The sequence below is a fragment of the Schistocerca serialis genome, chromosome 8 (genome assembly GCF_023864345.2).
Source record: "Schistocerca serialis cubense isolate TAMUIC-IGC-003099 chromosome 8, iqSchSeri2.2, whole genome shotgun sequence".
Classification (NCBI taxonomy): Eukaryota; Metazoa; Arthropoda; class Insecta; order Orthoptera; family Acrididae; genus Schistocerca; species Schistocerca serialis.
In genome coordinates this window covers 498241814-498255294 of record NC_064645.1, presented here as the reverse complement: position 1 = coordinate 498255294, position 13481 = coordinate 498241814, and the positions used below count along the sequence as shown (strand labels likewise).

The 13481-nt window shown below is 42.0% G+C and overlaps 1 pseudogene; it reads left to right on the top strand.

Annotated features, from left to right (window-relative positions):
- Positions 1 to 11899: 11899 nt before the first annotated feature.
- Positions 11900 to 12937, top strand: LOC126416113 (cathepsin L-like; annotated as a pseudogene).
- The last annotated feature ends 544 nt before the right edge of the window (positions 12938 to 13481 follow it).

Sequence of the window (13481 nt, the reverse complement as noted above, 5' to 3'; positions counted from 1 at the left end):
CCTGAAATGCAACGTGTCAGTACAATTTTTTGTTTTAAACTTGGGTAAATATGTTGCAGAAACGCGCCAATGCTGAAGTGGGCTTTTGGAGACAATGCTTTAGATCAGACACAGACACATAGATCGTACAAGCCTTTCGAAAACAGGTGATCATAGATTGATGGTGGTCGTTCTGGTCAGCGATGAACTGGTGTCACACCGGAAAATCTTCAGAAAGTGAGGTACCTACAGCATTATTATAACTAATTAATTATAATTAGCAACTGTGATCAATGTAACACAACAGTCATCAATAAACGAGAGCGTCACCTCCTTCATAGATGTCGCTGCAACCAACATCTATAATTTTTCAAACCATTTGAAATCAGAATACGGCCAAATACCGGGACCTGGAGTATGATTTAGAATCGATGTGGAAAGAGAAGTATGTACTCATCGTCCCGGTGGTAATATCGGGCGCTGGAATCATCCCAAAGCGGAGAGTGAAAGACCTGCAAGACCTAAAACTGTGTCCTCCCCGCTGACCACTGCAAAAGGCAGTTTTACTGAACACCTGCAGAATAGTTCGACAGATTATCGGAGAAAATAGTTACTTTGTGATAACCTGTTACTTAAACTATTATCATTATGTCACTATTGTCAAAATAATAATAGTAATAATAATATGATGACAGGTCCCGTAATAAGCAAGTGAGACTGAAAATTAAAAAGCAGCGACGAAATCTATCATTCTATAGAGCAAAATATTAGAAACGATAAGGAAAAGAAGTGTGGATTTTTTTTTTTTAAGGTCCTCAATTATTTCTCCGGAGCATCTGCTTATTCCTTACCTTACCACTCCACCTAATTTTCAAATTATTCCGTAGCATCACATCTTAAATGATTCGATTCTCTTCTTTCTCCGGTTTTCTCACAGTCCATGTTTCACTATCATACAATGCTATGCGCCAAACGTACATTCTGAGAAATTTCTGCCTCGAATTAAGGCCTATGTTTGATGCTAATAGCCGGCCGGAGTGGCCGAGCAGTTCTAGGCGCTACAGTCTGGAACCGCGCGACCGCTTAGGTCGCAGGTTCGAATCCTGCCTCGGGCATGGATGTGTGTGATGTCCTTAGGTTAGTCAGGTTTAAGTAGTTCTAAGTTCTAGGGGACTGATGACCTCAGAAGTTAAGTCCCATAGCGCTCAGAGCCATTTGAACCATTTGATACTATCAGACTTCTTTAGCCAGGAATGCACTTCTTGTCAGTGGTAGTCTACTTTTTATGTCTACCTTGCTCCGTCCGTCAGGGCTACTTTGCTGCCTAGGTAGGAGAATTCCTCAGATTCATCTCCTTGGTAATTACCAATTCTAATGTCAAGTTTGTAGCTGTTTCCATTTCTTCTACCGCTCATTACTTTCGTCTTTCTTCGATTTACTCTCAATCCATATTCTGTGCTCGTTACACCATTTCATTCTGCAGATCTTAGTACTCTTTTTCACTGCCGCTAAGGATGGTAATGTCATCAGCGAATCTTATCATTGATATCCTACCACTTTGAATTTTAATACCACTCCTAAAGATTCCATTTATTACCATCAGTGCTTCTTCCATGTACAGATTGAACTGTAGTGACGAAAGACCACATCCCTGTCGTACACCCTTTTTAATCCGAGCATATCGCTCTTGGTCTTCCACTCTAATAGTTCCCCCTTGGCTCTTGTACCCGTCTTTCTCTATAGCTTACCCTTGTTTTTTTCAGAATTTCCGACATCTTGCACCATTTGAGTCTGTCAAAGGCTTTTTAAAGATCGACAAATCGACAAATCTTGATGTTTCTTTGGCCTTGCTTCCATTATCAAACTCAACCTCAGCATTGGGTCTCTGGCGCCTTTACCTTTCCTGAAGCCAAACTGATCGACATTTAACACATCCTCACTTTTCCTTTTCATTCTTCTGTATCTTATTCTTCTTCGAGAATCTGTCCAAAAATCTTTTAAATTACACATCATGATAGCATAAAAAACATAAAAAAGAAACATTTTCAATAGAAAAGTTTGAAATTTAGAATGATTCTGAGGCAAAACAACTGCAAAGCGGTCTGAAGAAATGAAAAAAAATATGCGTGTCGGAAAGATGAAAGAATATTGGAAGGAAAGGAAGAACAGAAAATGAGAAGGAACTGAAATTGTCACGTGGCTTCTTGATGGCCTACTTGGAAGGGAAATAATAATAAAAAACGAAGTTTTTTATCCTTCTATGGTCATTACGTAAATTTGAGGTGCAGTTTACCACAAGAAGCGTTTATTTGCTTTTGTAAAAACTGTAGAATACAGCATCGTTGGAGGTTACAGGGCGTTTATATAGCGAGACATCGAGGTCGGTGAGCCGGGACCGCATTTCGGCCGCGTGGCCTGCGAGTCCTCGGACGAGTTCAGGGCCACGTGTGGAGGCGTTCTCACACGCCAGTATCCGTAACATCAGATAACGCTGCACGTAAAGATCCTGAGTAAGTGGCCGTCAACGTGCCTCTACGGGGCATACATTATTCACACTCCATCGGCCCCCGCGGTGCGTGCCATTCCCGAATCTTTGGGCCTACAAACGATGGCGCCATCGCAATCCGTCTCCCAAAAAGCGGACGACGAATATTCTCGTAGACGTCCTCGACAAAACAAGACAGAGACCAAGAGTGCGTAAGAAAGCCTGCCTGATGCTGGTATCGCAAATCATGTTGGATTTCTTACCCGGAAGGACCGCTAACTATTCAAAAGTAAGGAAGGATGACACGTCACAGTCGCAGATAACGTGTAATTTATGTTGACCGTGTTCACACGTCAGACAAAAGCATCGTCGATATTCACAAGAAACGATCGGCACCTTCGTCAAAGTGGTTAAAGTTGCAGCCAAAATTACGTCATCATATTGCGTGATTACTCATTTGACACCACGTGTAGATAGAATGTACCATGTATACTATCAGCTCGTATGCATATTATATCAGGATTTTAGTTTTTTGTTCATTTTTATTATAGAGCTGAAGGTGGTGTCTATCTTTGGACATCTTTGGTGTGACGGCACAGGTGGTGGACTTCTACTCTAATCGATCTCCGGTTTTTTTAATAATACTAAGTTTCAAATACCTTTTTCCATCATTTGCTCTAAAAGTCATTTATTAGTGGATTTACATTCGTCGTTCACTGTCTTGGGCTGTTATTCCTTCGAACGTCCTGCTCTCCGTGAATGTGTTTACATCTTGCATCGAAGGCTCTCAGCTACTTACATTTACGCTTCCTGGTGTGGAGTTACCGGTTGGAGCGGCATATGAAAGCTAAATACTGATAAATTTGTCTGTGCATTATAGTCAGTTGTTAATCTTAGAAATTTTCCACCCGCATTTCTTGCTGTTGCTTGTGAAAGATCTGTAGAAATATTTTCGGAAAGAAGGTAATATTTTCGTAAAAGTTCGCTCACTGTGTAGTGTTCAATTTTCGCTATGCGTGGCTGTGGACGCGTGATATTCTTGTTATAGATAGTCGTATGAAGCATTCGTGGTAGTTTTATTAGTGTTGGACTAGTAGTGATAATAGAAGTAGTCACAGACTTTCTAGAGAGTAAGATTTTAAATACTGTAGTTAGTTTATAAAATCGTGTTACTGTAGTAGTATAATTTAGGTAACGTGCACCTATACTATTTTAGATCATTGAAATTTTTTTTACGCCGATTGAGAAGAGTGGGCATTATCGTAGGTTACTGAGTAATGAGCTATGCTGTGACATCTGTGCGAAGTATTTTTATCTGGGAGGAATGCAGTGGGAAAGCTAGAGATACTGTCCTGAAACTGGAGGACATGTAGCAAAAAAAATATAGCTATCGTGCCCTTCAACTGAAGTGATAAAACTAAATAGGATGAGAAGGGAGAAGGGGGCTGGCAAGGGGAACCGACAGTTGGTGAAAAGGCTGCTAGGAGAAGCATGTATTCAGACAGTTTCTCTTTGCGTATCACCAATAGATTTGACCAACTGTCAGAGTTTGGTGGAGACTTGTTTGTAAATGTAGAGGTAGGAAACATGCAGCAGACTTCATCTGTAAAGAATCCTACGTAAGCTGCAATTTTAATAGAAAAGTGGATACCTTTATGGCAGAGGTGTTGGCCAACAGTTGCAGGAAGTGCTGGGGAGTGAGTATCAGGTCATCAGCATTGTGAAGCATTGGTAACAAAGGCGAGTTATGTAGGAGTTTTACGAAAAATGATCAGATAGTGATTGTGGGTGGAGCTGGGAATAGACTTGATAGGACGATGGAGAATGACGTTGGAGAAGATAGCTACTCAAACTAATGGCACAAATGTGCACTTCGGGCAGCTGTTTTAGTTTCGTGATCGGTCACAACTTAAAACAGCTGTTAGGCGTATTAACATGTGGCCTGAGAAGGCAGTGTTGATCACGGCTCAGCTGCAGTAGTGGCAGCTGAGTGTATCGATAGATCAAGTGTCACCAGGAATGGCCTGGACCTCAGTAGGTATGGGAAGGGGAAGTTGTCGAGGATTGTAGGTGACATAACTCATGGGAAAATCCCTAAATTAATTAGTGTTAAAGCTACACATTTTCTTCGACTGAACTTGGCTTATAAGTTTTCTTCCTTAAGGGAAGTTTCTCTGACAAACGAATTACCTCCAAACAAGGTCAGGCAGCTAAGTGATGAAGGAATTAGCACATTTCATCAAAATATAAGAGGTATTAGAGATAAAGATTGTGAACTGCTTGTCGATGTTGACTCTGACATTCCTGGTGTATCAGAGCGGTGTTAAATAATTTGATGGTTCAGAGCTTCCCTCACCGAGGTACAGATTAGCTGGCAATTTTTCAATGAGTTCTTTGCGGAATAGGGGAGTAGCGATGAGCGAGAAAACCAGTATCCCATTTGAAACAATTGAAATACCACTGCACTACATTGGACGGCTCGTATTCTGTAATGAAATCACTTTGGAAAAACGGAGAAAGCAATAATGTAGACAATTTTAGACTTGTTTCTCTCTCATCGATGTTCGCAAAAGTTACTGAAGAGTACTTATCATTTCAATTCAGATAATGTGCTGTCAGATATACAGCTTCGTTTTAGAAGTGGTTTCACAATTCAAAATGCTATCTTCTTTTTATCTCTGTGAGGGACTGGACGGATTAAACAAAGTTGTGTACACTAGCATCTTCTTTGATTTAACTAAGGAATTTGATTGTGTCGAGCAGAAAATATTATTGCAGAAGTTGGACCACAGTGGAAGAAGAGAAGTAGCTCACAACTGGTTCCTCTAATACTTCAAGAACAGGCAAGTCCTCCAAAGTTATGAGGACGGCTATGATGTAGTGTAAGCGGGGCGGGGTGTCTTACCTGAAAGGCCAAACCACTATTGTTGCTTACATACATCAGATATGCCTAATAATATGACAGGTGATTCTAAAATATTTCTGTTTAGCCGGCCGAAGTGGCCGTGCGGTTAAAGGCGCTGCAGCCTGGAACCGCAAGACCGCTACGGTCGAAGGTTCGAATCCTGCCTCGGGCATGGATGTTTTTGATGTCCTTAGGTTAGTTGGGTTTAACTAGTTCTAAGTTCTAGGGGACTAATGACCTCAGCAGTTGAGTCCCATAGTGCTCAGAGCCATTTGAACCATTTGAACCATTTCTGTTTGCTGATATCACTAGCTTGTTACTGCAGGATGTTGAGTGCAACATAGGTAGGGTATCAAAAAGTGCAGTTCAAGACGTAAGTTCATAGTTTCTAGAAATAAAGAATTAGTAATTCATAGTAACAGTCAGTTTTTACAGTTTCTTGCACACAGTTCGAAAAAACCAATGCGGTGTACAACGCTGGTCTCGTCTGATGTCGCTCGATGACATCGGACAAAATAAATACAATTACGTAGTTTCATTTACTACTGTAGCCCTAATGCATTAACGCATTACCACTCTGCTGTCTAGGAACATACTGAGCGGGAACGTTTGGCACGCTACAATATTTAACTATTTACTCGTCTAAACAGTGGTTTTTCCTACTGCTTGAATGGAGCTAATAAAAACCAGCTGTGGTTGGTAGTTTTACTGTCTAAACTTATTGCCTGTTTATTATGTTGGTCAGGTAATGGTTCGAAAATCAGAGTGCGTGGCATCTATAAGTCATTAAATCAGCGAAAAACAGTTTTAAACCTTACGTCTAATAGTTATTAGTTATATTCTCAATGGATCATGTGAAAGGTTCCTTTGTTGGAAAGATGTGGAACGAGTCAGTTTGCAAGATACGTCAACATCATGTGTGTCAACATTAATGAACAGTTTATAAATAAATATTATGTAAAAGAAAAGTAACATTTTTAAAACTTGTGAGATTATTTTGCTGAAGGCCAAATTCATCAATTTTTTGGGCCCCGCGCGTTTTTAAATCGACTCCGGTCGATATTGGCAGTTGCTCCCAGAAACGGTCAAATAAAAAATACTTGGCACTGAAATATTAAGTACACAAAACCCGGACACGTCTACAATACCTTCGGCCACCTTTCCACACCTAAGCGACGTTTCCTTTAAATTTATTGACTTTCAGTACATATCCATACAGCCATCTCAATAGCGGAATGTCAGTTATGACCACACGAACATGGGAACACACAAAACTCAGTCCCCGAGCGGAGAAAATATGCGATGCGACCGGGAATCTAAGCCGGACCCCTTCGGTTAGCAATCCGCCTCTCTGACCGCCCAGTTGCCGAGGTGGACACCTAAGCGTCTTCTTAGTGCTGGAACTACTGGCCGTATTTGGTCGGAAGGTCCCGTCAGGGCTGGGCTCACCACTAAACAAAGGCGCGGTACAGACGGCCCACCACCCACTTGTGCTTAGCTCAGCCTTTAGCCTCAGCCCCAACCCGTCACCTACATGCGGGGGCGCCGCTTCCGGCTGGCGTTGTGCTCATGCAGGGTACACACACCCACAGGCCAACCCACCCACGGGGCCAGTCGCTACTCTTAGCATGTACCCTGAGTGTGTGTGCACTCTGACGAGCGTCTGAAACCACAAATCCCCCGTGTGCGGACCGCACCCTCTCCTTCTACGGCTACCCGTAAGTGTGTTTGCACGGTACAGACCGAAGCTAAATTCATCTCTGACGTCAGAAAGGGTGGTGAGCCTCCGTCCCTTTGAGGAGACAAGTTGCGTATGGTATACGGCAGAACAAACAACCTCCTATTGTTTTCTTGAATGCCTGAGGGTGTTAGATTTGGTGGGTGGGTCACTAGAGAGGGATGCTTCCAGCATGTACTCTCCCCCCTCCTTCCTAATTCCAACTAATATCCACAATAAGCAAAATCTTTTCTGAAGATTTGGGAGGAGTAGGATTATAATAAACTTTTTAGTTTACTTATCTTTTCTTGTAGAGTTGGCTGCAGTTCTTCTTGTGTAGGAATCTGATTCTTGAAGCTGAAATTCTCACATTTTAGGTCCTCATGGTTTAATTGATCTAAATAATTTTGAAGATAATTGTTGCAGATTTTTTGTTATTGCGTTCGTATATTTTGTCACATTTTAGTATATCATACAGTCTTTTGAATTTTCACATTAATAAAGTCCAAATTACATTTCGTCCAAAATACAAAAATACATCCGACCACATCAGAGGCATGCTAATTACTCCTTCACTTTGCGGTAACAACAATACTCCAAAGGGCTTATAGGTTTTCTTGACAAACGAATTTCGATTATTATTTCATAAATGAATCCGGAAACAAACATAATAAACGCTGAAACTTCCTGGCAGATTAAAACTGTGTGCCGGACCGAGACTCGAACTCGAGACCTTTGCCTTTCGGTCCGGCACACAGTTTTAATCTGCAAGCAAGTTTCATATCAGCGCAAACTCCGCTGCAGAGTGAAAATCTCATTCTGATAATAAACGATACTAGACTGCGTAATTTATAACAGAAATTTTAAATGTGCCAAATAATTTCAAATGTTTCTAAAAAAAAATTAACTGCACATGCTTATCGATTGTAACATCGAAAATAAAATAATCCCTTTTCATAAATTTAAGCTTGAAATATATTGTGTATAAAATTACACGAAATTTTTCGGAAAAGTAGCTGAGATAAAACTGACCTGTCCAAAATTCTAAAAATAATACTGACATAGACAACTATTGTTGAGGAAAAGTAATGCTAGCGCAGGATGTCCCCTAACAAGCAGGCTTACAAATTTGTAATTTTCGGAATTTGCGTGACCAGTGTGGGAAACTTGACTTGTGAGACAAAACTGAAGAATAACCAATATCAATGCTTTTTCACAAGTTTACTTCTTGTTCATAATTTCTTTACCAGTTAGCGCAGAAATTGTATCGTCTTTATCTGTCAAGCTATCATATTGACGTTACTGTAAGTATAAATTACGTGAACAAAATTGAAACACTTACGCCTCTTGCATAAAACATCTTTTATTTTCTTGACGTATCGAATGTGGGTAAAACCTCAGTCTGTCGATGATCTTTTCCGTTTTCTGTGTCAGGAGCAATTTATCTCGCAATTGTTTCTGACGAATATGTTAACGTTATCGTCAAGAGCTTGAGGTTTCATCCAGCTCTGACTCGTAAAGGAAAAAGAGAATGTGTTTCATGATAATGTCGTGTCGAGAAACGTAGTTCCTACTCTTGCGGTTCTACTTACGACTTATTCACTACATACCAATTCCTGCTTACTGTTCCCGTAGCTTTCTTTACTATAAAACTGCTAATACTCTTTTATTTTGGTCTCTTTTTCGGTTTATGACTCACTATAGATTAACAGAGTCTCGTGCCAAAAAGAAGGTGATGATGGAATTAAATTAATCAGTAAACTATAACTTTAAATTCACGATTTATGACCATTTATTACAGGTTACGAAGACATGCAATACACAGTGTTATCTTGTGCTCAGGATGTCAATCAAAGAGCATAGATTAATTATCCACAAAATAATAGTAGAGTATTAAGAAGATAACAACCGGAAAAATGCGGAAACTGAGAAATCCGTGGTCCGACCGAGATTCGATCCCGCGTCCTCCAGGTTTCCGACCATGTTCTTTACCAGGCCCGAGATGTATGTCGTTAGTTCAACTATTGGTTTTTGTTAGTGAGTTTACATCAAAATATGAAACATAAACTAAGAGGCTTAAAAATCTCACAGTGCCAAGGGACCGTAAGCTTATGTGACATAAATTTCAACTTGGTACCTTTAACGGTTTCTGAGAAAAAGAGGTCTTAACAGACGGATAGACAGACAGACCGACGGACTGTTATTCGCTACTTCAGTCCTTCATCTGCATCTACATTTACATGACTACTCTGCAATTCACAATCAAGTGCCTGGCAGAGGGTTCAGCGAACCACCTTCAAGCTATTTCTCCATCGGTCCATTCTCGAACGGTGCGCGGGAAAAACGAGCATTCAAATCCTTCTGTCAGAGCTCTGATTTCTATTATTTTATAATGATGATCATTTCTCCCTATGTAGGTGGACGTCAACAGAATATTTTCGAAATCGGAGGACGAAGTTGGTGATTGAAATTTCACGAGAAGATACTGCAGCAATGAAAAACGCGCTTGTTGTAACGATTGCTACGCCAATTCATGTACCACGCCCTTGGCAACCTCTCCCTTATTTCGCATAGAGTTGGTCTTTTTTTAACCTCTCCCTTATTTCGCATAGAGTTGGCCTTTTTTGAACTTTTTCGACGTCTCTAAACGTAGACTTCCGCGGCCGTTGTCACCATCCGTTAGCAGTTCGCCCTGAGGAAGGCGCCTTGCAACTGTCGCCGAAACGTCGGAATTTTATAGTTGACAATGCGGCCGCTAACCCAGAACTTTTTTGAGTTTTTCAGCGTCTTCCGACGGTCCCTCCTGATGCGAATCCCACACCGCGCAGCAGTACTCCAGAAGAGGGCGGACAAGCGTGGTGTAAGCAGTCTCTTTAGTAGACCTGTTGCACCTTCTAAGGATTCTGCCAATGAATCGTAGATTTTGGTTTGCTTTCTACACAAAATTATCCATGTGATCGTTCCAGTTTAACTTATTCGTAATTGTGTTTCACAATAACGATATTTTCTGACTCCATGCTGACCGCTTGTCAATAACTCGATTTCTTCGAGGTAGTTGATAATATTCGAACACAGAATATATTCCAAAATCCTACAGTAAATCAAGATTAGTGATGTGTGGGTCTGTAATTCAGCGGATTACTCCTTCGTAAATATAACCGTTTCTTCTCATAAGTTAACGTTTCTCCATTTATACAATCACATTCTGAAAAAAGAACACCTTGAACGACTCAGGATAGGACGTTCATATTCAAATGAAATGTACGTTAGTAAATTCTGCAGAAATGATTGACATTTCAATCACCTCGGTGCAGCATGTGTCCTGTTGCCTAGTAGACGCAGGGTTCGTCACGCGCCCTGGTAACTTGTTCCATGCGTGACGGCATCGGCGCGTAGAACGCACGAATGGCGTCCTATGGTATACCCGTCCATGCTGCATTCACCTGGTTCCAAAGTTCATCTGTGGTGGTTGGCATTTGGTCACAGCACTGCATCTGTTGCCGGCAACGGTGGCCGAACCGTTCTAGGCGCTTCAGTCCGGAACGGCGCGACTGCTACGGTCGCAAGTTCGAATCCTGCCTCGGTCGTGGATGTGTGATGTCCTTAGGTTAGTTAGGTTTAAGTTGTATTAAGTTCTAAGGGACTGATGACCTCAGATGTTAAGTCCCATTGTGCTCAGAGCCGCTTGAACCACTGCGTCTGTCGTCCCACCACAGCCTACACATTTTCGACTGGCGACATGTCTGGTCAAAAGGTGACATCCTGTGACACCAAGAAGGCACGTGTTCTTGCAGCAACATGTGGTCGTGCATTGTATTACTGAAGAATGGCGTCTGGGGTGTTGTCCAAAAAGCGTATGTCTGCGGGTCATAGGATGTCATTCACGTATGTCACACTGGTCACAGTGCCCTGGACATGCACCAACTGTGATTTGTGGTTGTACCCAATTCAACACTCCACCGTAAGGTCTTCAGTTTTGGCGCTGTATGTCTTGTGCGAATGCAGTCACTGTGGTGCCGCACCCCCGGTCTGCAGCGAACCAAAATGCGGCCATCATTTTCAAACAAACACAACCTGGATTCGTCCAAAACACTATCAGGTGCCATTACTGCCCCCAGCGACGTCGTTCCATACACCATTACCGTCTTAGAATGTTTCTGCTCATTCGTCGAAGGTAGGCAGAGAAGTGTATGACGCGCAAGTAGCCCATGCTGTAATAAACGGCGACGGACTGTCACCAATAATAGTGTGCGAAGTGTTCCACTGTGGCGCCAGAGCTGAAGAGAACGCAGATCTGTCCTGCAATGCCATTCGAATGAGGCGTCGATCTTCTCTGGGGGTTGTCTGGGTGGTGCGACGTTACCCATCTCGTCGTGTTCTACGGCCTTTCGTGAGCCTCCTGCACATGCCCGTTTCACTGCCAGTTTCCGGATGGATGCATCACATTATCTCATGCCAATAATGCCCTCCCTTTCAAATTCACTGATTTTACGGCAATGAGGGTCGCAGTCAGACTTTACCGGTAGGTGGTGTTGCGCCCTGATATCGATGTTGACCTTTAACCCGCGGGCCGGCATGGTTCAAACACTAATCATTTCCACAGAAGATACTAATGTACATGTCCTGTGTATGTGAACGTCCAATCTCTAGTCTTTCAAGGAGTTCTTTTTTTCTGAACGTGAGTGAACAATATTCATACACAGTATTGTATACAATTGTGTCCGCCCTGATAGCTGAGTGGCAGTTGGCTGATAGTTTCGTGTGGGAACAAGTAGCTGTATTGAGAACTGTGAAGTTTATCTATATCTTTTTTTCATTTCTTTGTTGCATTGCCATGATGAAAGCGTACGTGATGCTGTTATGTATTGTTGCGGGAGCGCAAGCAGTTGCGTTTTTCGATCGCTTTCTGGAAGAGTCGAATACTTTCAAGCTGAAACATGGAAAAAAGTACTTGAGTCCTATTGAAGAAAAATTCAGAATGAAAATTTTTATGGAAAACAAAAAAAAAATTGGCCAACACAATGCTGCGTTCGAACGAGGGGAAGTATCGTACCAGCTCGAGTGAAACAAGTTCGGTGATCTGTTGGCTCATGAATTCGTTGCAACATACAATGGCTTTAATAAAACTCATAATGCAAGATTGAGGGAATCTCTTAGTATAAGAGGATCAACTTTCATTCCACCTGCAAATGTAAATGTACCGCCCTATATGGACTGGAGGAAACATGGTGCAGTTACTGAAGTTAAAAATCAAGGATCATGTGGTTCGTGGTGGGCGTTCAGTTCGACAGATGCGTTGGAAGGACAACATTGCAGGAAACCAGGCTATCTGACTTCCCTGAGTGAACGATACCTGATAGATTGTTCTCACAAATATGGAAATCAATGCTGCAATGGTGACCTGATGGATCAGGCATTTACTTACGTTAGAGATAACCGTGGAATTTATACGGGAGAATCGTATCCATATGAAGGTGATGATGACAAGCGCAGATTCAAACGCATTGATGTAGGAGCGGATGATACTGGCTTTTTAGATATTCCCGAGGGTGATGAAGAGCAACTTAAAGTTGCTGTGGCTACAGTTGGTCCAATTTCTGTACTTGATGTGGGGCATGATTCATTCCAATTTTATTCTAAAGGAGTTTACTATGAGCCACAGTACAGTTCTGAGAGCCTTGACCATGGAGTGCTTGTTGTCGGTTATGGGACAACAGAGGATGGTGTTCAGTACTATTTGGTGAAGAATTCTTGGGGACCAGAGTGGGGTGAAGATGGTTATGTTAAAATGGCAAGGAACCGTGATAACAACTGTGGAATTGCAAGTTCTGCAAGTTACCCTCTTGTTTGAGAAACAGACAAAGTGGTACATGCGATTTAAATTTGTTATTTAATGTGTGACATCTTGGGAGGACAAGTGGAACAAACAATGTGAAACATTTGTTTTTGAACAACTGAACTTGTGTTAAATTATCATTGGATAGGTCTCGACTGAAGAGGGGTAATTATGCTGGAATACTGTAACTTAAGAATTGTGCCTGTTTCTTGTCTAGTGAAAGCAGTGGGTTCAGAGCAACATACCATTTTTCTTACCTTTAGTGGTAAATGATTTATTGTACAGTTTTCATAAAATAAAATAAAAAAGTGGTCAGCGTGACGGATTGCCGTCCTACGGGCCCGGGTTCGATTCCCGGCTAGGTTGGAGATTTTTTGTTGTCAGGGACGGGATGTTGTGTTGTCTTCATCATCATTTCATCGCCAGCCGGCGCGCAGGTCGCCCAATGTAGCGTCGAACGTAATAAGACCTGTACCAAGACGGCCGGGCCTGCCCCGTAAGGGGCCTCCCGGCCAATGACGCCAAACGGTCATTTCCATTTTTTATGCAACTGTGGCCG